Raw genomic sequence first — 23,997 nt, 5'->3', positions numbered from 1 at the left:
AAGGTATTGACTATATTTATTCAAGAAAAACTACTGGATTTCATAAGAACAGCAGTACTGTGGTGTTTTGACTTGGGACTGGTCTCTGGCTTGATGGTGGTAGTAATGAAAAGCCAGTGACCTCATAGCCAAGAGAAGGCCTGACTTCTTTTGGAGCCTGGTTAAAAAGCCCCACCCTCGGAATACAGTTCATATTATGATGAGTATCACTGCTCTTTGGAAAAGCTCCATTTACAGAGAGTTGCCAAGAAATGAGAATTTGATTCATTTATTAACATTATTATTATTATTATTAATATTGCAGCTGCAATTTCAGTTGGAGCCAATAAGAGCTTGGTCAAAAATCAGAAGGGAAATGAATGATGACTAAGTCTCAAAGATAGAGAACATCAATAAAGAGGCAGTAATAGTGTAATAATAACAAAAGCAGCAATTATAATAAAAGAACCAAATTGAAATTCTAGTGTTGAAAAAAGCAATGACAGAAAGGAATCAAATTTAGTTAGAGGCTGTCAACAACAGATTTGTTCTGTCAGAAAACTATTAGCAAACTTGGAAATAAGTAAATAAATGATACTGGTCCTATATTAATGACACCACATGCCTCACTTAGAAAATCAATTAAGTTAATTTCAATATAATTTCCACTTTATTATCTAATTGATGAAATTAAAATATTTAGAAGTTCATTCTAACATAGTAAATATACCTGACATTATTTTGAAGGTATTATAAATTTGTTATAATTATACAGTATTAAAGATAATTTTTGTTCTGGGAGAGTAATAATAAAATTATAATGTTTATCTCCTTGTCACAGCAGAATCAATATCTTTCTAAATAAGGGAACCCTCAGAGAAGAAATGTAGTTGAAATCATTTTCAATATTTTATTTACTTTTGTTTGATACACACATCGATCCATAATTAAATTCAAAGAAGCTGAACATTCTTTCCATTGTAATGTCAACTGAAGTTATTGAATCTTATAAATACACAAGAGTTTGTCCTTCGTTGTTAAATGTCTAGTCAAGGCTTTTCCCACTTTTTTTTTTTTTTTTGGTTTTTTTTTTAACATTGGATTGCCTTTCCTATTTATTGATTTGTAGAAGGTATTTATATATTCTGGGCATTAGTCTACTGATATTTTTATATGTAACAAAATTTTTTTTCTCACTTTGTGGCTTCTCTTTCCAATAGCTTAATGGGGATTTTAAATAAATAGAAATTTCTTATTCTAATGCAGTACAACTTCTGAGTCTTCTCCTTTATGAAGTGCTGTTTAAAAAATCTTTGCCAACTCCAATTTGAACTTGCATGTGTTTGCTTTTAGAAGCTCTCTTGTTTTAGTGTTTAGATCTATAATCTACCTGGAATTGTTGTTTTTGTAAGGTGTAAACCCTAGTTCATAGTTAATAATTTTTCTTCCAAATTGATATCTAATTGATTTATCAACATTTGTTGAAAAGTCTGCTCTGTCAAAGCACCTTTGTCATAATCCAAGGGTCTATATGTCAGGTTCTGACTTTGTATTATCTCCTTGTCTCTCTTTGTATCCAAACAATATTGGCCTAATTAAAGTACCATGAATACTATGAATGCCACTATCCTTTAAACACCATTCTTAATATTCAGTATTTTTAGCCCTCCAAGTTTGTTCAGCTTTTGGCCTTTGCGTTTCTGTATAATCATACAATCACTGATCAAAAGCGTCTCTTTAGATCTGGTTGGGATTTGGTGGAGATTGAAATGTTGAGACTATTGGATTTTTATAAGACTGAGACTCACAAAGAAGACTATATTATTTAATTTTTTTTTTAATTCTGATAAAATACGCATAACATAAAATTTACCATTTTAACCATTTTTCAGTATACTGTTTAGTGACATTAAATGCATCCACTCTGTTGTGCATTCATTACTACCATCCATTCATTTATTTAATTAAACATTTTTCTCTCAATTACAGCTTCTTTCTACATAAAACTCTTACTTATTTGAATCATTATGAAATAGTTGATATTTTGAATGTTACAGTAAATTCTATTTTAAGTTGTATTTTACAGTGTTTTATTTATTTATTTATTTTTAAAGATTTTATTTATTTATTTGACAGATAGAGATCACAAGGAGGCAGAGAGGCAGGCAGAGAGAAAGAGGGGAAGCAGGCTCCTGCTGAGCAGAGAGCCCGATGTGGGGCTCCATCCCAGGACCCTGGAATCATGACCTGGGCCAAAGGCAGAGGCTTTAACCCACTGAGCCACCCAGGCGCCCCTACAGTGTTTTTTTTAAATTGAAGTATAGTTGACACACAATGATACATTAGTTTCAGCAATATCCCATAGTGATTCTGCAACTCTATATGTTGTGATACAGTTCTTTGTTATTCATTCCTCTTTTAGCAGTCAATCTTGTTAAATTCATTCTAGTAATTTTGATGCAGGTGCTTTGGAATCTGTGTTTAATCATACCCTTATCTGAAAACAATGAATTTCATTATGTTATTTCAATGGAATTCCTTTAATTCTACTACCATTGCAATAGATAAAAATGAAAAATAAATAAAAGGACAATACCAATACCAAATGTTGGCAAAAACATGGAGCGACTGAAAACCCATGCAGTGATAGTCAGAATGTGAGTGGATATATGCATTTTTGGAGAACTGTTTGGTAGTTTTTAATAAAGTGGGATGTAAGTGGACCCTACAACTAGGCCATATTCCCAACACGAAAACATACATATGATCCCTAAAAGGAAATGTAAGACTTTCATACAGAAGAAGAAGACATATACAGCAGTCCCCATCATCTGCGGGAGATACAGTCCAGGACCCCCAGTAGATGCCTGAAACCACAGACAGCACCAAACCATGTATATTTTATTTTTTTCTACATACACATATCTGTAATAAAGTTCAGTTTATAAAATAGGCACATTAGAGATTAATAATAACTAGTAATAAAATGGAACACATAGAGCAAAATACTGTAAAAAAAGTTACATGATCATGGTCTCTCTCAACATATCTTACTGTAACTCTTCTTACTGTATCCTTCTGCTTGTGATGATGTGAGGTGATAACATGTCTGTGTGATGAGATGAAGCCAAGTATATAAGTAGTGTTAGGCTAGTATTGACATTCTGACTGTACATTGAAAGGAGGACCATCTACTTTCAGGCTGTATACCTGAAACTGCAAAAAACTAAGCTGTAAATAAGGAGGGTCTGCTGTATAAGCAAGATTTATTAAACCCCCAACTGCCAGTAACCTAACTATTCATTAGCAGTAGGATCGATAAGTCAATTAAGATGTATTCATATAATTTAATGGGAATAAATGAACTTTACCTTTACATGACAAGAAGGATGACTCTCACAATTATAATGTTAAATGGGAAGTAACACACACACACACACACATTGGGTAGTTTCATTTATATTACGTTAAGTAAAAACCATACAGCAGACCATCTGTGGTTTGTAGTTGCAATACTAGTTAGCCTTTGGAGGCTAATGACTATGAGGAGGGACATTGAGATGGGGGAATTCCACAGTTCGAGCAAGCTGTTCTCATGATGGTATATATTTTGTGAAAATATTTTGAGTGATACACTTTTTATTGTTCCTCTTTCTTTATGTTTTATACATTTCAATAATATATTAGAAACAGAAGAGAGAGAATGGCTACCAAGCCAATTAATTTCCTGTTTTAGTTATCCTACTAACAAGTAGACCCAACTCATATGCTAATCTTGGTAGCAATAGTAAGGACTGGAAGCACAGCTTAAATTGCTGGAAATGAGATGGCTTACCTTTTAGGGGTTGGTTACATAGGTGTGGATGTTAACGGGTGTGGAAGATGCCATTTTCCCCTAGTCACATGGGCTTGGCTGCCGGACATGATGCCAGTGAGTAGAACAGATAGACGCAAGGTTCCTGGAACTTTTAAAAATCACCTGACAAGGGTTATCAAAAGAAGCAAGAAACTTGAAAATGCACTCAAGCTCAGGCAAACCCTTTTATATTTAATGCAAATAATCTTTCTCGGGAACTCAACCCCCTAGAAGCTGAGACACTTCCCAAGGTCTTTGTGAAATCTGTAAGAATCACTAAACCAACATGCACAGGCCTTGCTCTGGTGAGCTTTGCCTCCTTTGTGTTTGTTTTTCTCATCATAACGGGGTCTTATATGCCGTGCGTCTGGAGCTGCTTGAGCAGTTCCATTACCACCTGTATTAAAACCTAAGTACCGTTTTGATGTGCCTTTCTCCATGTTCTTGGCCACCTTCCCTTTTGTGGTAACGTAAATGTATATACCTTAAAGCATCTGCCTGTTTTTCTGTCTGTTTTATACCTCTCTCTTTCCCCTCAACCTCTAACCCAGAGAATTTCCCTTTCTTTTTTCACTAATTTAACTCCTGCCTTCCATTATTTAACTGCTATACCTTTTTTTCCTCTCTACAGAAAGTGGGTCTTCTGAATTGCAACAGACTGGTTTTAATAAACCTACATAGTTGCTACTAAAATTTAAAAAGAGAGAGAGAGAGAACAACATCATAGCCTTCTGAAGTGGGAGAGTTTGGGGAGGTAAACATTTAAAACAAATATTTGATGTTAAACGATGCGTTAGAGCAGGGCGATGATCTGAGGTTAAGCCTCTGACCGAGCAGAAGACACTGAACAAGGGTTTCTTTGCAATGCCTCTTTCAAGCCAGCACTGATTCACACCCCGCTGAAACATCATTATCTCTTTTCTGTCTTTTCTCTGTCCCTTTGGGGTATAATTTATAATAACTCTCATGATTAGGAGTTGACAACTTTGTTTGGGCACAGAGGAAGGAAGGTCGTTAGCAATCATCTTTTTTACACTTTTATTAAAAAGCGGTTGGGAAATGATGTCAAAATTAGTGAAGTAAATTCATCTGCGTTAGACAGCTCCAAGTAGCATGTTCCAAAGCCACACTTTACTTTTCTGGAAGTCAGGAACATTCCCAGAACATTATGTTATTATCTCCCATCTCCCAAGGAGGAAAAATATATGAAGAGCAGTGCCTGGCCCTGAACGAGTATTAAAATAGCCTAAATTGTGTGTGTGGGTTTTTTTTAAAGATTTTATTGATTTATTTGACAGAGAGAAATCACAAGTAGTCGGAGAGGCAGGCAGAGAGAGAGAGAGAGGGAAGCAGGCTCCCTGCTGAGCAGAGAGCCCGATGAGGGACTTGATTCCAGGACCCTGAGATCATGACCCGAGCCGAAGGCAGCGGCTTAACCCACTGAGCCACCCAGGCGCCCCCTAAATTGTTTTTCTTTTATTGTTATTATCATTGTCCTGAATTTCACTGAGAAATGCCTATTAAGTGTTTTATTTGTAGTGTCTCGTGGACTATTTAGAAGTCTATGAGGTAACCATTATTATGATCCCAGTGTTACAGAGGAGAAAGTAGGATCAGACATGGGTTATATAACTTAAGAAAAATTTAAGAAGGCCATGCAAGTACTGAACAGCCAAGCTAGAATATGAACCCAAGCAGTATGGCAATGTCAAGTAAAATAAATTCAAAATTTTAATATATAACATGACTGCAAAAATATAAACCCACCCAGAACAAGGAAACTGAGTAAGTAACTTAAGGTATTAATAATGAAATAATGCATTTGGTAGGGCTAAGAGTGTATATTTTTTACCTAGTTTTGTCAGTATTACCAATTATTTTTAATAAGCCTGTGCTAATTTTATTATTAAAAGAACATTTCTTTTTTAAATGATGCACATACCAAATGCAAATTTTAGCTCCAGTACAACCAAGGAAATAGAGTCCACGTTATCCTGGAGCTATTTACTATAGCAAAACATGTTAAAATATAGTTCTCCCATGTGTACAATACTGAAGAAAAAGCTGGTCAGTGTTCAGGGGAAGGAAAGATTTTATGGCAAGAGGAGGAAAAAACGTTGCAGAACCAGTTGTATATTTGTCTTGATCATGAGGGAAAAAGAAGTGGACAAAGAAATAGGTAGCAATGTTTCATAAAGCATGGACCCCAGAACTTACTCGCTATACCAAATGGTGTCCTTCGTTTCCAAATAAATTATAGACCTCAAATACCCCCGGCTAGAAATATCCATGATAATTCAGTACTGAAACTTTCAAAGGAGAACTACATCAAAAACTTAAATTGAGTAAAATCTGCTAAGGACATCTGGTTCCTAAAAGCCGTATTTTATCATCAGAATATTCATGGGCAATGTCAAGAGTCCAATGCAGGTGCCTCTGCCAACGAGGGTGTCGCTGTGTACAGGAAGTGTACGGAGCTCTGCACACGCACAGACACACTTTTAGAAGTTTCATTTGCATCGCTGCTGCTTTAGTATTCAGAATTAGAGTTTGCTTTATCAAATTTGAGTCCTGTGTTTTTCTCAGAGTAAATGAGAGAAATCAGTGGGATCACTTTTCCCTTGTTGTCTATGCTGCTTCTTTCATGCATTGACCGTTGACTCAGTCTTCGCTGTGTGCGAGGAGGAGAAGGAGAAAACCATTGTTCGTGGTGAGAAACACCGGGAGACAAATAATGACAAGTGATTATAGGCACCATGCTCTGTTGGAAGGGAACCCAGAATGCTAGCGGATCACATAAGCTAGTCTTTGCACAGATCTGAGACTATTCCTGGGAGAGTGTTTCAAGGCAGCTGCGTCAAGGGGATGTCACCTGAATTGAGCTTGTTTGTTGGAGTGGCCAAAGGTGACAGCTGAAAGGAGGGAGGGGGTCGTACGGGGCAAGGTTTAGCAGACAAAGGGTATAGCGTGCCTGTCTTTAAACAGTAGGGTTCTAAAGTGGAAAGGACAGGATTCCCGATGTTTGCTCAAGTGTTATCACCCATTGGAACACGCTATTTTCCATCTCGGGGAAAGGAAAGCATTGGGGCAAGATTTACAATTGGAGCTGTCAGTTTCTCAGGCTGGAGCAGGTGTCAGAGCAGCAAGAAATCAAGTCCAGAAGGAATAAAATCAGAAATAGAGAGATGAGTAAAAGTGCTAAGTAATGGCCATGGCAAAAGGCCACCCGAGACAGCATGACAAAACTCTAGCATCAAAATGAAATCCAAACCTAGTATTAGAGGAAGGTTGTAAAAACCTCAAGAGCAATTAAAGATTCCTGCAGGTGAGACACTGCTTCCCTATTGATATAAAAATAACAATTGATTTCCAAAAGCAGACAGCGATTTCTGGTACCGTTAAGAGCAAAATCAAATCTACCCATTCTAGTAAACGGTCTTTAATGTGGTAAAAACAACCAAAACAAAAATAGTGTTTATCTTCTACCTGATGGACATGCAGCCATCAAAAGAAATGAAGTCTTGCCATTTGCGACAACATGGATGGAACTAGAGCGTATCATGCTTAGCGAAATAAGTCAAGCAGAGAAAGACAACTATCATATGATCCCCCTGATATGAGGAAGTGGTGATGCAACATGGGGGCTTAAGTGGGTAGGAGAAGAATCCATGAAACAAGATGGGATTGGGAGGGTGACAAACCATAAGTGACTCTTAATCTCACAAAACAAACTGAGGGTTGCTGGGGGGAGGGGGTTGGGGAGAAGGGGGTGGGATTATGGACATTGGGGAGGGTATGTGCTTGGGTGAGTGCTGTGAAGTGTGTAAACCTGGTGATTCACAGACCTGTACCCCTGGGGATAAAAATACATGTTTAAAAAAAAATAAAAAATTAATATCTTCTACCTGATGATGGCAGGGCTAAGAGATAACAGATCTCTTTGAAAATCTAGTTCGGGAAAAATAATCATGGGAGTTTTGTTAAATTGTGTTCAATCTAAAGAGAGTCTGAACTTCCACCACTTGGAGTTTGATCTGCCTATAATAGAGAAGCTTCTCTAGTCTTCATACTCTACATTCTCTAAAATGCCATCATAGATAAAAGGAAATTTATTTCAATATGTTCATTAGGCACTTAGCCAGTGTAATTAAAATGTTTATTTTTCTTATAAAAAATAAGCTCCTGCTAGAAAATACCCAAAATGTATATGAAAATTAATATCAACCATAATCATATCAATCATATCAATTAAAAATTACAATCACTGTTAGTATTATAATGTCTGTCTTTTTAGTATTTTTCCTGTATACTCATAGTGGCATATATAGTATAATTAAAACTACATAAAATTTGTGTCTTGCTTTTTTTTTTTAACTTTACTATATTATCATAAGGGCTTTCCCAAATTGTTACAATAATATTGGCAAATAAATTTAAATTGCCACATAATTAACATTATAAAGAAATAGATGGAACCATCATATGGAGGAAATGGATGCAAACAAGATGCATTCACAAAGAACATTGTCATTTTTATTTTTTAAAGATTTTATTGATTTATTTGACAGAGAGAGACAACGGGAGCAGGAACGCAAGCGGGGAGAGTGGGAGAGGGAGAAGCAGGCTCCCCACTGATCAGGCTCCCAATGTGGGGCTTGATCCCAGGACCCTGGGATCATGACCTGAGCCAAAGACAGACGCTTATGACTGAGACACACCCACGTGCCCCACAAGGAACCTTCTTAAATTCAAACTTTGTCTGCATCTCTGATTTTTTTCTTAGGATCACTTCTTAGAGTAGAATTACTGAGTTAAAGAATATAAATATTTTAATGTGGAAAGTAAGCAGAATTGCCTAAATAAATCACATGATTTTATTATTACCTGAGCCAGAGAGAGAAAATTTTCTACAAGTTTGAAAGATAAAAGGAATACTTTTAATTAAATCAATTACTTGTTTCAAGAGAAGGTCTGAGGAAACAATAAGTTCCAGTTGTCTTCTTACTCTGGAGTTTTAAGGGAGACATGAAGCAAAGGTGTAACTTGAAATATCTTGCAGGTTTTGTTCATGTGTTTAGGGAGTTGTTTCGAATTTCTAAATTTCTTAAAATGGATCTAGAATTTAACAGAGTTCACCTTCCGGTATTTATTGATTTTAGTCTTTGTGAACTTTTGAAGGAACAGGTGGACCTCTCTGAGGCCAGGCCATTTGATGCACAAAGTTTTAAGGCTTATGTAGAAGGTGTATTTTAAGCATTTGTGATCCTCCCTGAGACCTTTAAAAGTAACCATGTCATTAATGCTATTTTAGGAACATATACCTTGGTCAGTGAGTTTACAAGTGATAAGCTTTAACATTAGTTAGGATAAATGGTTAGAGTACACTTATAAATTTAATAAATGTGGTGATTTGGCTTAAAATTTAAAGCTAAGAAAATGTAGCAATTGAGTCCCAGAAACCATGCTTCAAATTTTATGTGTATTTTTAAAAATTAAGTCTTCTCAACAATAATATGGACTTTTTTTTTTTACTTGTTTATACATGAATAAGTTGAGGCCTAATGTATTATTGTTAGTAGAATATTTATGAATAGGGTATTTATGTTCAGTCAAACAGACATTCATGGGCCAACCACAGTGTAGCAAACATTATGTTAGATGCTTTGGGTAAATAATGGGTATGTAGAAGGCTCAAAGCCTTGTTCTGGAGACAGAAACACAAAGAGTTATTTTTAAGTACAGACGTAAATGGCTCCACGGGAAGCCAAGGAATGCTTTCTGTGGAATGTGATGGAAGAATTTAATCTTTGTACATTAGTAGAATGTATACAGGTGAATCTGACTTGAGTTGATAAAAGCTCTTGCATATATGACTCACTGTATGACTTTTGAGGGTGTTGTCCACTTTTTTTTTCTAAAAAGAGTATGTTAAGCGTTGTGCTAGATACTTCACAGGTCATGGTAGATTTCTAATTCCTAACAGCCCTTGATGGTAGAAGCTATTTGCCCCATTTTACAGATATGGAAATGGCACATCAAAGAGATTCAGTTATTGACTGAACTTCACTTGGTTAGGGTCAGCCTTGAACTCAAACGCACATTAGTCACCTCACATTAGTCAACCCATGTACTTAAATTAACACTGTAGGAAGCTGTCTTGACCCCAAAGAACACATGGAAATTTTTTAGCCACTAACTGCTAGATACTGAATACGTGTTTTCCTTCAAAGTTCATGTGTTGAGACATGATCTCTAATTTGATGGCAATTGGAAGTGAGGTCTTTGGGATGTGATTAGGTCGTAAGGGTGGAATCCTTTTGAATGGGATTAAGTGTCTTTATAAAAGAGATCCCAGAGAACTCCCTTGCTTCTTCCATTATGTGAGATCATAGGGAGAATAAGGTCACCTATGAACAAAAAAGTGGACCCTCAACAGGCATCACATCTGCTGGCACCTTTATCGTGGACTTCCCAGACTCCAGAATGGTGAGAAATAAATTTCTGTTGTTTACAAGCCACCCAGTTTATGATACTGTGCCATGGCAGCCTGAGTTGACTAAGACACCAACACACTGAAGAAATATTGCCAGGTTATTTGAGTATTCTATATGTGACAGCAGCTGTCCTGATCTAATGTTTGTGACCATTGAATAATCAATGCAAGAAAGAAAGTCGGAAGAGGTCCTGAAAGGAAGAGTGTGTGTTGGGGGTGGGGGTGGACTTTGGAGTGTCAGAGCTATGCCAAGGAAAGTTTTCTTAAAACTGTTGCTGCATAAAGAGAATGGGATGGGGCAAAATTACCAGCCAGAAACTGGAGGGGATACACCGACATTTACTATCTTCTCATTTACTCAAACTTTTATTTTTTTCAAGATAGTGATATTCCTTGGTTAAAACACCTTCTCACTCCATTGTAGCTGGGAATCATATTTCTCCTTCTCCCACCTTTAAGATGAGTGGGATGTCAGGAGGAATATTAATTAACCGGTAAGCATAGAGCAGGAAAGACATGCTAAGGATATAGAGCAAAACACAAGTAACTTAGGTCTTGTTGGCATCATTGAATCACCATATAACTACTGATTTTTGTTTCCTAACTTGTTGCCAAATGGAGTTCCAACTGAAGGGGACTCAAATTAGTGGAAACACTGAGTGAGGTCAGAGTTGGGAAGATACTTACCATGTCTAGAGAAAATAGAATCAGAACTGATGGCAAGAGAAGCGAATGGGCTGAATGAAGTATTAAATGAAATAACGAATGTGCCTCCCAAGGCTGTTTCACCAATGGTCTTGGCCAGGTAGGGGCATACCACAAAGGAACAGGGGTGAGTATGAGAACCAAAATGAGGTGGTGGGTGGGGGGGACAACTCTCAGCTTAAAGCTGAGATACAGATGAAGAGGAAAGACAAAGTTGAAGGAAAAGGCCAGTAAAATGGGCCAGTAATGAAGTCACTTTGGGATGCGGGCAGCGGTAACATGTTCAAAGTTTAGGTAGGAGGCATTCTGGTCCAAGCTTCTGTAGCCAATAAACGAATAGGGCCTTCTGATTCCAACTCGCTTATGACTATTGCTCAAGATTCAGAGTCCTGACAGATGTCCTCTTCTGTGCTGGGCCTGGACTACTCCATTTTCGAATCATATAGGTAGTTTCAGGGGAAGCATGACATCTAGAGCTTTTGAAGTAGGACATTGAAAATGCCACCAACCAAGATTAGATTCAAGGTGGTGGTTCTTCCAAAGGGAGACTGGAGTCGTTCTCGGGAGAGGAAGTTGGATTCTAAAGGGCCAATAACACAGAAAATGTCCAAGCCTTTCCCTGACCCCGCTTCTGCAGGGTTGACCCCTTAATCTTTCCTAAACCCTATTGTTTTAGATGAAAAATCTGAATTTTTGTCCTGGTTCCTCCAGTGATACTCTGAGTGCCATAGGTCTGATAGAGGGGATGAAAAAGAAAGAATTAGTATTCTAGACTTATGGCTGAGGAACTTGGCTCCTAGACTTAAATTCTGTTACCAATAATCCCCATGCATCCATGCATGCTGACAGATACGGCCCAACACTTTAATCGTCATTGGCTATGGGCCTAATAAAAGGGAGAGGGAAATAAAATCAAATTCTGCTGGGTTCCATTTATACAGGCAATATCAAGCCCTGTGAACTTTAATGCCCACTGTCTCTTTAGATAGTCATGGCTCAGAGCTGGTATTAAAAGTAGCTAGAAATACTTGTTCCGAAGTGTTGAAATATATTGCAAATTACACCGGAGTACAGGCTTAGTCCAAACTAATCCCGTATTGCACTGACCTTTGCAAAATCAGTTCTGTTTTCCTTGGCAGCTTCATTTCCACTCCTTCTCTTTGTCTTATTCCCCTGAAGTTCCATCTTTATTTCATTTTGGTGTCAGGAATCGGTCTGAAGTGGCTGCTCGGTTTTAGGTGTGTTCCTGTGCATATGTGCGTGATCGGTTTTGCTTCTGGGTGACCAAACAAACCTATTTTTCATTCCATTTCCTTTGCAGACTCATTTTCATTTCAGCTCTCTGTATTCCTCAGACACCATCACATACTTTTCCTTGGTAAAACAATGAATGTATTATTCTGGGCTGTGCTTTTTCTAAGGCTCAAAAAGAGAGCTTGGGGTTTTCTTGTTTCCCTACACATTAAAAAGAAGATACTCTATTCTAGACACCCAAACTTTGGTGTCAAGGAACGTAAAAAAACAGCAACAAAAATTAATCATAGGAGGGGGATGAAAACTGGCACATGCTCAAGGGCTATGGTTTCCAAATTCTTAAGTGGGGATGCTGATTTCTCTGCGAAATGATGATGTGGGGTGAAAGTCTCATGTGGAAGAAGACTAAGGATTTCTGAAGAGAATTGCACTCGCTTAAACAGAGAAGTGGTTTTTGACCTTTAGAATTTAGCCAGAAGCTCGAATAACCTCACTTCTGCATCTTTGTATATAGAGAAGGCGCTAAGCCCTACTTTAATAAAGTTTTGTCAAATATTTTGTGTGGCGTTTTCCTGAAGCACCACTCAGATTGCAGAGTCCCAGCTGTGGTCTGCGGCATGGTCAAACACTAACCTGGCTTCAGATCTGTACATGCAAGTTCAAAAGAGAATGAATGAATTCTGTCAACCATCCTAGGACTATTGGTTCACTCCGCTCAGATTTGGCCCTAATGAATGGACGACAAAGTCCTGTTTTGCTAGAGGACCTTGCTCTAATGTTGACTTCCAAATATTACTGTCTCTCCATTGTGGCGGTTCTTACAGTTTTGTGTGGCTAATGATCATTCTAGGTACTTGAAAAATAAATATTTCCAGAAGATATCCCTTAGCTACTAAAATAATATTTTCACGGTGCCCCGGGAATCTGTATTTTTTTTAATTTATTTTTTATTTTTTTAAATTTTTTTAAAGATTTTATTTATTTATTTGACAGAGAGATCACAAGTAGGCAGAGAGGTAGGCAGAGAGAGAGAGCGGAGGAAGCAGGCTCCCCGCTGAGCAGAGATCCTGATGCGGGGCTCAATCCCAGGACCCTGAGATCATGACCTGAGCCGAAGGCAACGGCTTAACCCACTGAGCCACCCAGGCGCCCTTTTTTTTTTTATTTTTTAATTTTTTTTTACAGAGCACTCTAAGTGATACTGAAGTTGAATGTCCTTGAACTGTGCTTGGAGGAACACTAATTGTTCGGTTTATATTTGTAACACTAATTGGGAAAATTATACTCTTTCGTGTTTTCTTCTCTCTGTACATATTCCAGTGATTTCACAATCTATACTGGTTTGCAGTCTTATTTTTTTCAATGGTTTCTTTAACCATCCAGCTGTTCCATATCTTCTTGGGAATGTGTTTTTGTCTTTTGAAGAATTTATCCATTGAATAATAGAGCTTTTCTTGCATGGTGAGGGTTTTGATAGGGAAAACTTCTTTTACTTGTGGCTGTCACCCTAAATACAGCATAGACACTCAAGGGTTAGTCCTGCTGACTGACATGCGGGGTAGCCAGGATTTTATGTTTCATGCAATCGAAGGGCTTCTGGAGTAATTGCTTGTCCTATTTCATCAGCATCAATAGAGTAAGGAGGGAGACATAACACTTATGCTGTAAGGTTTTTTTTCCTCCTTTCCTTGTCCTCCCCTTAATGATAAGGACACAGAAGTACTTGGAGGAAGGGAGTGGAGATCAGGGCAGAAATTAAAAGAATATGACTAGAAAAGAATGTCTCCCTTTAGCTATTACCTTTCTGTATGGAGGAATCAGACAGATTTGATCTCAAATTCCAATCTCAGTTGCCTTGAACAAGTACCTTCATCTCCCTGATACTAAATATTGCTATTATGAAAATGCACACAAGACGTATCTCTTGGTCAAGGGTTTTAGAGGGAATAGATATATGGGAAAGGTCCAAGTTTGATTGTGTTCACCAGAAAGACTTTAGGATATATTCACATTCCGGAATTGCTGTTAACATCCTACAGCACTTTGGGTAGCAATTTATTTTTTATAAGTGCTAATAACTTTACCCTTACTAGTTTGATTTTCAAATGATAACCTAATCTCATGTGTTGAGCACTCGTAGCAATATATATTCCCAATTACAGAACAAAGGTAGTTTGGTAATTAGACCTTTTCTTTGGTTTTCAACTTAATTGGGTGGCCCAAAATAGCGTGAAGAAACATTCACAGTGAACTCTCTTGCCACAGCATAGCTTAGTTTATAAGCCTCTTCTGATTATATCAATGAGATTAATGAACAGATCTATATTTAATGATATTCTAGGGATATGAGATAAATTAGAAATACTTCCTCTGTTGCACTGTCCTTCACATAAGTTCAATTTTGGCCAGGCACATCAATTTAGTATAAGTGAACGTTCTAAGGGATAACCTATAGCCCCTTTCACTCTGTGCCATGTTGTCAATTCCGAAGAAATACATAATGCTGAGTAAGAGAGCAAAAGCCACTAGCTCATAGCTGAGCTTCAAATCCTATCTACTTCAGACTCAGCTCAAATGTCATTATCTTTGGAATGCTTCTCTGATGTTCCTCCCTTTCCTCCATCCAGGCCAAGCCACCAGTTACAATCAATAGGTTCTATTTTTGAGTGCTCATGGAAATCTTCCCAAACATCGGTCAGATCATTCATCACTGTAGTCGGGTACCAAGTACTATACAAGATGCTCTGGATCCAGGGATGATTAAAAAAAAAAAAAAAAAAAAAAAAAAAAAACCATGGGGGCACCTGGGTGGCTCAGTGGGTTAAAGCTTCTGCCTTCAGCTCAGGTCATGATCCCAGGGTCCTGGGATCGAGCCTCACATCGGGCTCTCTGCTCAGCAGGGAGCCCGTTTCCTTTCTCTCTCTCTCTCTCTCTCTCTCTCTCTGCCTAATTGTGATCTCTGTCTGTCAAGTAAATAAATAAAACTTAAAAAAAATAGTGCCCTCCAGGAGTTCATCTGTTAGAGAAGACTGATGTAATAAAGAGTTCGTGAGAATGGGAAAATGAAGAAGTGAAGTAGCCTGGTGAAAGTTCCGAAATCAAATAGTTCCCCCTGCATCTCTTAGCTACGAAAAGTGTATGTCTTTTCTGCTTTCTAGTTACCAAATACAGTATTTAGCACTTTCTAGGACATTATCTCACTTAGTCTTTTTCCATAACTGTAGAGTGAAAAACGAAATCGTAGTTCAATTCTTCAAACTTTGGAGACTCAGAGAGGTGATGCAGTCTTTTCCCTTGCCACACAGCAAGATATAACACAAATTGGTCTCACAGTGGAGCCTAAGCTCTTACACAAGACCTCACTTCAAAAGCGATATGACATAAAGTCTGTTTGATTTGTTAGTATGGAAATGAGATATGTGATCTTAATTAAGGAGTTTATTCCTCATTAACCTTATTGTTCTCCCTTTTAAAATAAATCACATAATATAAGATTAAATGGAAAGGAGAAGAAGTACATGTCAATGTACATCTTTCTATCTATTCATTGTCCATACAAAATGGTATATCAATAAATGAACTTAAAAAGAGAAAAAAAAAAAAAGTTAGCTTCCTCCCAAAATGATTTCTTTGTACACGGTAATACTGTTTACAAATAGGGTGAGTAGAAAACTGTATGATGTCACCAAGACTTTATTTTAAGTAGAAGATGTAAATTTATATGCAATGGATGCCCCCTTTAATCACCTAATTTCCTATAGTTTTCTAGATCAAATCAGCATCGTTCCCTCGCTGTGTACTCTTCCTTGTACTGGACATTATATAAGCTCAAGAAAGTACTTTACCTTTTGTTCCTACTGAGGGTTTGTTTTGTTTTTGTTTTTGTCAATAATCATCATCTTGGATGTAACCACTGTATTTTCCCTATAGTCAAGTATTTCATGGCGCCATCTTATTTTCAAGTCCCGTATGTCTCAGGGAACAAACAGAAAGTTCTGGTATTTTGAAGAGTTTAAGAACTATTTTTTTTTCCCTACCTGGAAGAAAAGAAAGAAGGAAGGATATAAAAGGCAATAAGAAAGGAAAATTGGAGAAAAAAATAATTAAGGTTGATTCTTTAAAAAAAGGTTTTATTTATTTGACAGAGAAGAAGAAAAATATAAGCAGGGGGAGGGGCAGAGGGAGAAGCAGACTCCCCACTGAGCAGGGAACCTCACGTGGCTCCCTGGATCCCAGAACCCCAGAATCATGACCTGAGCTGAAAGCAGACACTTAACTGACTGAGCCACCCAGATGCCCTGATTTTTTTTCTTTTTAGCATATGATCAAATTTAGCAATTTTAGCAAAATTTGGTAATAAGAGTACACCTATCATGATGAGCTCTGTGTAATATATGGAGCTTTTGAATCACTATATTCTACACCTGAAATGTAACACTCTCTGTTAACCATACTAGAGTTCTAAAAAAGTGAAATAGGAAGAAAGTGCCAAATTTGGGTTTGGAAGTGTTTAAGTTATCTATTGCTGTGTAATACATTACCCCTAAACGCAGTAGCGAAAAGCAACAAATATTTATCATCTCATTGCATTTCTGAAACTCAGGAATCCTCTGGGATTTATTTAGCTGGGTAGGCTGGGCTAAGCATCTCTCATGAGGTTGTAGAGAAAATGTCAGGCAGGGCTGTTGTAGTAGCTTAAACTGATAGTCTCCCTTGTCATTTCACCTGAGTTAAAATAACAGCTCAGTATTTCACTAATTGTGTGAAATTGAAATATTTATTTTCTTAAGGTCTCAGAAAATAATAGAAGTTGTCACATGACAGGTTGGGAAAATAACTCATGGAAATATTATGAGTACTAAGTGAAATAATGCATAAAAAGCAGCTAGTTCAGTACCTAGGAGATAAGAAGCATTCTGCAAGTATTACTTTTTACTGTTCTTAATGACATAGTCTCGAAGGTCAAGAAAGAAAGACATCCTGCTGTACAAATAAACATAAAAGAATCTAACCTAGTTTGGAGGCTGAAAAACAAAAAACAAACAAACAAACAAAAAACCCACCTCCCTGAAAAAAAATTTTTTTTTTTTACATGGAATGTTGAAGGACGGTAAGGCACACTGTTCTGGGTAGAGCCTGAGAGGTAGTGGTATCATGGTGGTCAGAGGCCCAGAAGGCAAAGATAGCCTGCCTGATAGAGGAGGGATTATGGGGCTAGAGAAATCACACCAGGTGATCAAGCAGACCGAATGTACTCCAGGTAGAAATAGGGGACAGTATGTGTGTAAGTGTGTGCACATTCGTGGCTGTGTGTGTGCTTCTAGAAGAGACTTCTGAATGCAACCACACCTCCTTTAAGACAAAAGACAAAGAAGAAGAAGAAAGAAACAAAGAATAAAGCATAATTAGGAGGGGATTTAGTAGCTGATTTTGCTAGATTTTCATCAGAGGCCAAATTGCAGAGGGACAACATTGCCATGCGACAAAATCAGCACCTAGAAAGCATCATACCACCTTCAAAATGTCTATAAAAACAACTTCGAAAATGACAGCTACTGTTCTGTGGCCAGGCAGAACCACAAGGATACACCATACCTCCACTTTGTACTGGGTTTTATCAAGAAGAAGCAAGATGACCAATTTGTAAATTTAGAGACATATGTCCCCAGGATGTCCCCAAATTTACAAATGAAAAAACAAGGTAACAAAACTTAAGAATATCACCCAGAGTCATATGATTGGTAAGTGTGCAATCTGGTTTAAATCAAGGTCATTATGATTCTACAGCTTGTGATCTTTTGCTACTTTCTACTACCTCTGTTGTGCCAAAAAGCTTCTTGTCCTGAAAAATCAACATCTAACTTACCTATGCATTCTCCCACCACTTTCATAGGATTATGTTTCTGGTTATAAGGGACTGAATAGAATAAAGACTTTAAAAGAACACTTATAGGGCGCCTGGGTGGCTCAGTAGGTTAAAGCCTCTGCCTTTGGCTCAGGTCATGATCCCAGGTTCCTGGGATCAAGCCCCACATCGGTCTCTCTGCTCAGTGGGGAGCCTGCTTCCTCCTCTCTCTCTCTGCCTGCCTCTCTGCCTACTTGTAATCTCTGTCTGTCAAATAAAATAAATAAAATATTTTTTTCAAAAAGAACACTTACTAGTGTGTTAATATGCAATCCCTTTGGGAAATAGTTATGTCTTTATTTTGGGGTGGAATTTGTTTGTGCTAACTCCTTGTGACTAAACATTGGATATTTGTGGGGCGCCTGGGTGGCTCAGGTGATTGGGCATCTGTCTTCAGCTCAGGTCACGATCTCCAGGTCCTAGGATCACGCCCCCTGTTGGGCTCCCAGCTCAGCAACGAGTTTGCTTCTCCCTCTTCCTCTGCCTCTCCCCTTACTTGTGCTCTCTCTCACTCTGTCTCAAATGAGTGAATAAAATTAAAAAAAATAAAAATAAAATAAACACCAGATACTCACTATTGTGTAGCTTTTTCTGATACTTAGATCAGGTTTTCAATAGACATCTCTTTCAAGATTGTATCTCTTAGTCTGTATATTGTATTAAATATTATAATTTTATTATAAGTAAAATTGTAACTATTGTAATTTAGATAGCTGAATTGGAGCTTAACTTTAAAAAAGCAAAGATTGAAGAGAAACATCTTTGAAGCATAATGAGGGTAAAATGGTTTGGGCATTCCAAATGCCCAGAAGGTGTTCAATAATTTATATTGTCTTATTGTATATTCTTTATATCCCAGAAAATATGACCCATTTTTCCCTAGTTTTAAAGATGTGGAAACTGGCACTTAGATACTAGCTTAGTAGATGATATGTCATTTTCATATTCATGTCATGATAACCCTAAGTTCCACACAATCTCCCCAATATAAAACATATATACAAGTCATATAATAACAATTATACAAGAATAAATAAATTTGCATTGTAAGGTCTTACATATATGACACATTGTATTGTTTTATTAAGCATCAGGGAACTCTTACTAGACACATGGAATTCTCAATTCAGTGTAATTTTGTAGATGAAGAAACCTAGAGGTAGTTTACTGACTTACTGAAATCCCCATAGCCGGAAATGGCAGCAGGATAGAAAACCTCTTATGCCCGCCTGCCTAGCTTAAGCCTCCCACTTTGCTACTGCTCTAAAAGGTGAACTGAGCACCTGACATTCTTTCAAAATTAACATGCGAATTCGTAATAGCGTTATCTTCTTGAGGTCAGAAGTGTCTTCTTCACTGGTAATTCAGGTCTGCCCTCAGCCCTGACTGAACTCCCCCGTGTTTTTCATGAAAGTATATATTTGGATAAACTAGTAAGGTCTTTAACTTTTTTCCTGGGGATCAGCTGAACTTTCATACTAATGTAATTCTTCTCAAATATGTTCCTCTGCCCCCTGATACTTAGGACCAATTCTAGAGCAAACTCATGGCCACTTGTTAGGCTCCCTTGGCTTTGGTTGGCTGCTTGGGTAAGAATTTAGCCTCCTTAGTTGCTCTCACTTGCATATGCTCTGTGTCGAGCTTTTATTAAGGACTCTTCCCTCCTTTTCTTTTAGTTGAAGACCAGACAGAAGAGAAAACATTAGAGTGGTCAGAGCCTATGCCTGCCAAGGACTATCCATTTTAGTAAAGTATTCTTTCTGGTAAGCCACTGGAGGTTTTCCAAAGAATTAAGATTGTCTTTGGATTATGATACATTTGCTAAATATGTTGCCAGACCACCAGAAGGTAGAGGGCAAGTTTAAACTGATAATAGTGATGGCTGGTTTTCAAGGCCAAATTGAGAATTATGCTGGGAAGGAGAGAACCACTCAGCAGTGTTTGATGGAAGTTTGTGGTCCACACCATGTGATTATCAGGCAGATGGTGGACAGGAAAGTGTTTCCAATACAAGGATGATAACATATTTCTGTTATGAAATATGTTTCATATCTATGAAAATGTCTGACTCACAGTAGGTCCTCAGTAGATGTCTTTGATTGTATACTATACTAAATAATCTTCAGAGGATACTGAACATATATACAAATCATATAATAACAATTCTACAAGAATAAATAAACTTGCATTATAAGGTCTTACAATAGTGAGTTCCAAGGAGTAGGGCTCTGGTTATCTTCCACCTTTTGCTACCTCTACTTTTTGAACATGGTGAATCACAACAAATGCTTTGTAAATACAGGTAAATGGATGCTTACAAAAAAAAAAAAATGGTCATAACTGGCCATGGGCATTCCCCCGGCTGCTATGACTTCTGGGCTGCATTGCAGTTTGACAAGTATGTAGGGTTCTCACTTTCATTTCTTAACAACCACAATTACTCTAGTTTTGTGATCCAGGGTATATCAATCTATGTTAACTGGAAATAGATAGATAGATAGATAGATAGATAGATAGAGATATCTCCATAAGTACTCATGTCTATGGATATAAATATTCCACATGTCAATGGAACCAAACATTCAAATACCCACTTCTTTCCAGGCATGGTTCAGACCATCAAACCAATCTCCCTGATGATCACTTTAGGCATGGAATGCTCCTGGGATTTGTTTTGTTTACTTTCCAAATGTTTCAAGTAATTGAACACAAGCACTGATTTTGAGGCAGCTGCCTATAGCCGCGTCTTTCCCATGATAAGGAGCATAAAATTTACCAACTTAGGTATGTTCTTTTTTAATTTGGTTTGACCCAGTTGCTCAGTAATTAGTTTAACGCATAATTTCAAGCATCTGCTATATGCTGGATTCTTATCACTCTTTATTGATGAAAGGCCAGGTACCAACAAGAAAGGAACATCCAAGATTATAAAAAAAAAAAAAATTATTTCACTGAAAACTTAGGCCGTATAGAATCTGTTATTTGCTCCCGTAATCTTTATTGATAGCAAGAGGTAGTTTGGTTTCAGCGAAGCACGCAAGTGTATACATAAATCTCACAACCATGACATCTTGCCTTCTCACATTATACCCAACTGTAGGACTCAGAACTAACCTTCTCTAAGTCTCAGATCACAAAGAGTTCTTTTCTCATCTCCTTAGGTATATAAGACCAGGTGTCCACAAGACTATCCCTGCCTTCTTGAAATTGGTCCTATAGAAATCACTTGCCTGTGTTGACCTGCAAAATAGGCATCATTTTCAATAAAAGCGCCTGGTGAAATATGTATGTTATGCTCGATTATGACAGAGTAGAAGATCATTTACTTCAGTGTCTGTCTCATCATGCAGGCACTTCAATTTTTTAAAAAGGAAATCGTGTTCCTCTTCCATGATAATATACCCTGGTTATGTCAAACTCTGGACTGTGAGTAGCTAATCAGGGGTGTCACATTGGCCTGTTCCACACGTTAGAGCAGGGTAGTACAGAGTATCTTAAGATAGACATGCCTTTTCAGAAACCAGTGCTTGTTATGAAAATTTAATTGATTTCAAGAGGGAAAAAAGTTAACTTGCTTTAATAACATCCCAGTTCAACTTAAGTGAGAAATTGAGAAAAGGAATGACATGAGAAGAATAAATGAAATTAACACTTATTCAAAGAACAGGATCGCATTTCTGTCCTTTAAGTTATCAGATAATTTCATGAATATTGATAGGTGGTTCTCCCACAAGCTTCTCAGATTTTTAATATTTTTCAATATATATTTTAAAATTCATTAAAATTCCTACATGATGCAATTTTTAAAAAATAATTTAGAGATGTGTTGGTGAATGAGAAATTCTTGGTGTAACTTTGAGTCCTGAGATATATGTGTGATGCTTAATATTTGTGACTTATGGAAAGGTAAATGTATAAATTTTCAGGAAAACCTAGCTTTAAAATTTTTATGGAAGAATAATATACATAATATACCTAAGCATAATACATATAGAAAAATGCACATATCATCAATATATAATACTACACATTTCACTGACTAAGCATTAAGTAATCAGTATTAAGATCAAAGAACAAACATTACCTGCACCTTAGAATCTCCCCTTCTTGTACTTGCTTCTGGCTTCTAAACCCTCCAAAATGCTACCATTACCCTGACTTCTATTATATTTTATTTAAAAAAATAGAATCATGCAATGTGTAATCTTATTTTTGGTACATAATTGCTTTTGTCTGGTTTCTCTAAACATCATGTTTGTGACATTCCTTTATATTTATCTGTCTTGTTGTATACTGTTGATTCTCATATGATGACATTTGATATAGCCATAGCCATTTTTAAAATTTATTTATTTACTTTTTATTTATTTTCAGTATAACAGTATTCATTATTTTTGCACCACACCCAGTGTTCCATGCAATCTGTGCCCTCCATGATACCCACCACCTTGTTCCCCCAACCTCCCACTCCCCACCCTGCCCCTTCAAAACCCTCAGGTTGTTTTTCAGAGTCCATAGTGTCTCATGGTTCACCTCCGCTTCCAATTTCCCTCAGCTCCCTTCTCCTCTCCATCTCCCCATGTCCTCCATGTTACTTGTTATGCTCCACAGATATTTTTTAAAAATCTTACTCAATATTAAATATTTTGCAAATTTGTTTGTTTCCTATAAACCATACATTAGAGACTAAAACACTTCTTGGGATCATCATACTCTTAAAGAGTTAATCTATCTAAATTTTTGAATTACTATTCACATACAGTCAGGCCCTCCATATGTCAGGTAAGTCATTTTCTGGTAAAATACAGTTTCATATTTGAATGTTACTTTCCCTCCTCACCTTGCAGTATTTTTAGGTAAAGCAAGACTTATTATGGATCATGAAATACCTTTACAATCAAAACACGTTTCACTCTGTTTTCAGATAAGTGAGTGAAGTGGATGGGGAATATAAATTGTTTGTACAAGGGCATCATTTGGTGAAAATAAGGCAAAACCCAAGTCTCTTTTTCTAGTGACATTTCACCTCCCATAGCCTCATATTTCACCTGGGAGCTGTGTGATAGACTAGATTACATTCATGGAGTTTCCATTAAATTACTGAGGGAAACACATTTTTCCCCTGTAGAGCAGTTTTATCTTAGCACAGTGCTGGGCACACCATTGTCTACCCTCCTTTTAAATGACTAAACTGAAATCCGGAAACTTGGGTTGATGAGTATGATAAACTGAATAATGTGTCCCAAGCCCCAGAGGCTGTGAAGGTGTTGTGGAGCATGGCATGGGAAAATTAAGGTTGTCGGTGGAATTATGGGTGCTAGTCAGCTGATCTTGAACTGGGAAGGTTATCCTGAATTGTTCAAATTGTTCAAATGGCTCATATCCTTCAGACATAATTACTCTGGTCCTTATAAATAGAAGAGGGAGGCTAGGGGCGCCTGGGTGGCTCAGTGGGTTAAGCCTCTGCCTTCGGCTCAGGTCATGATCCCAGGGTCCTGGGATCAAGCCCCACATCAGGCTCTCTGCTCAGCAGAAGGCTCTCTTCTCTCTCTCTCTCTCTCTCTCCCTCTCTCTCGTTGCCTGCCTCTCTGCCTACTTGTCGACCTCTGCCTGTCAAATAAATAAGTAGAGTCTTTAAAAAAAAAAAAAAGAAGGAGAAGAAGAGGGAGGCTGAAGATGAGTTCAGAATCAGAGATAGATGTGAAGATGCTATACTTCTGACTTTGAAGATGCAGAAAAGGAATAAAATGTATCATCCCCCAGGGCTCTGAGAAGGAATGGATCCCTGCTGACACCTTGATTTTA

Source organism: Mustela putorius, unplaced genomic scaffold (genome assembly GCF_011764305.1).
Source record: "Mustela putorius furo isolate JIRA1106 unplaced genomic scaffold, ASM1176430v1.1 tig00000174_pilon_pilon_pilon, whole genome shotgun sequence".
NCBI classification, from domain to species: domain Eukaryota; kingdom Metazoa; phylum Chordata; class Mammalia; order Carnivora; family Mustelidae; genus Mustela; species Mustela putorius.
The sequence above is the reverse complement of the archived record's forward strand: the minus strand, read 5'-3'. Positions refer to the sequence as shown.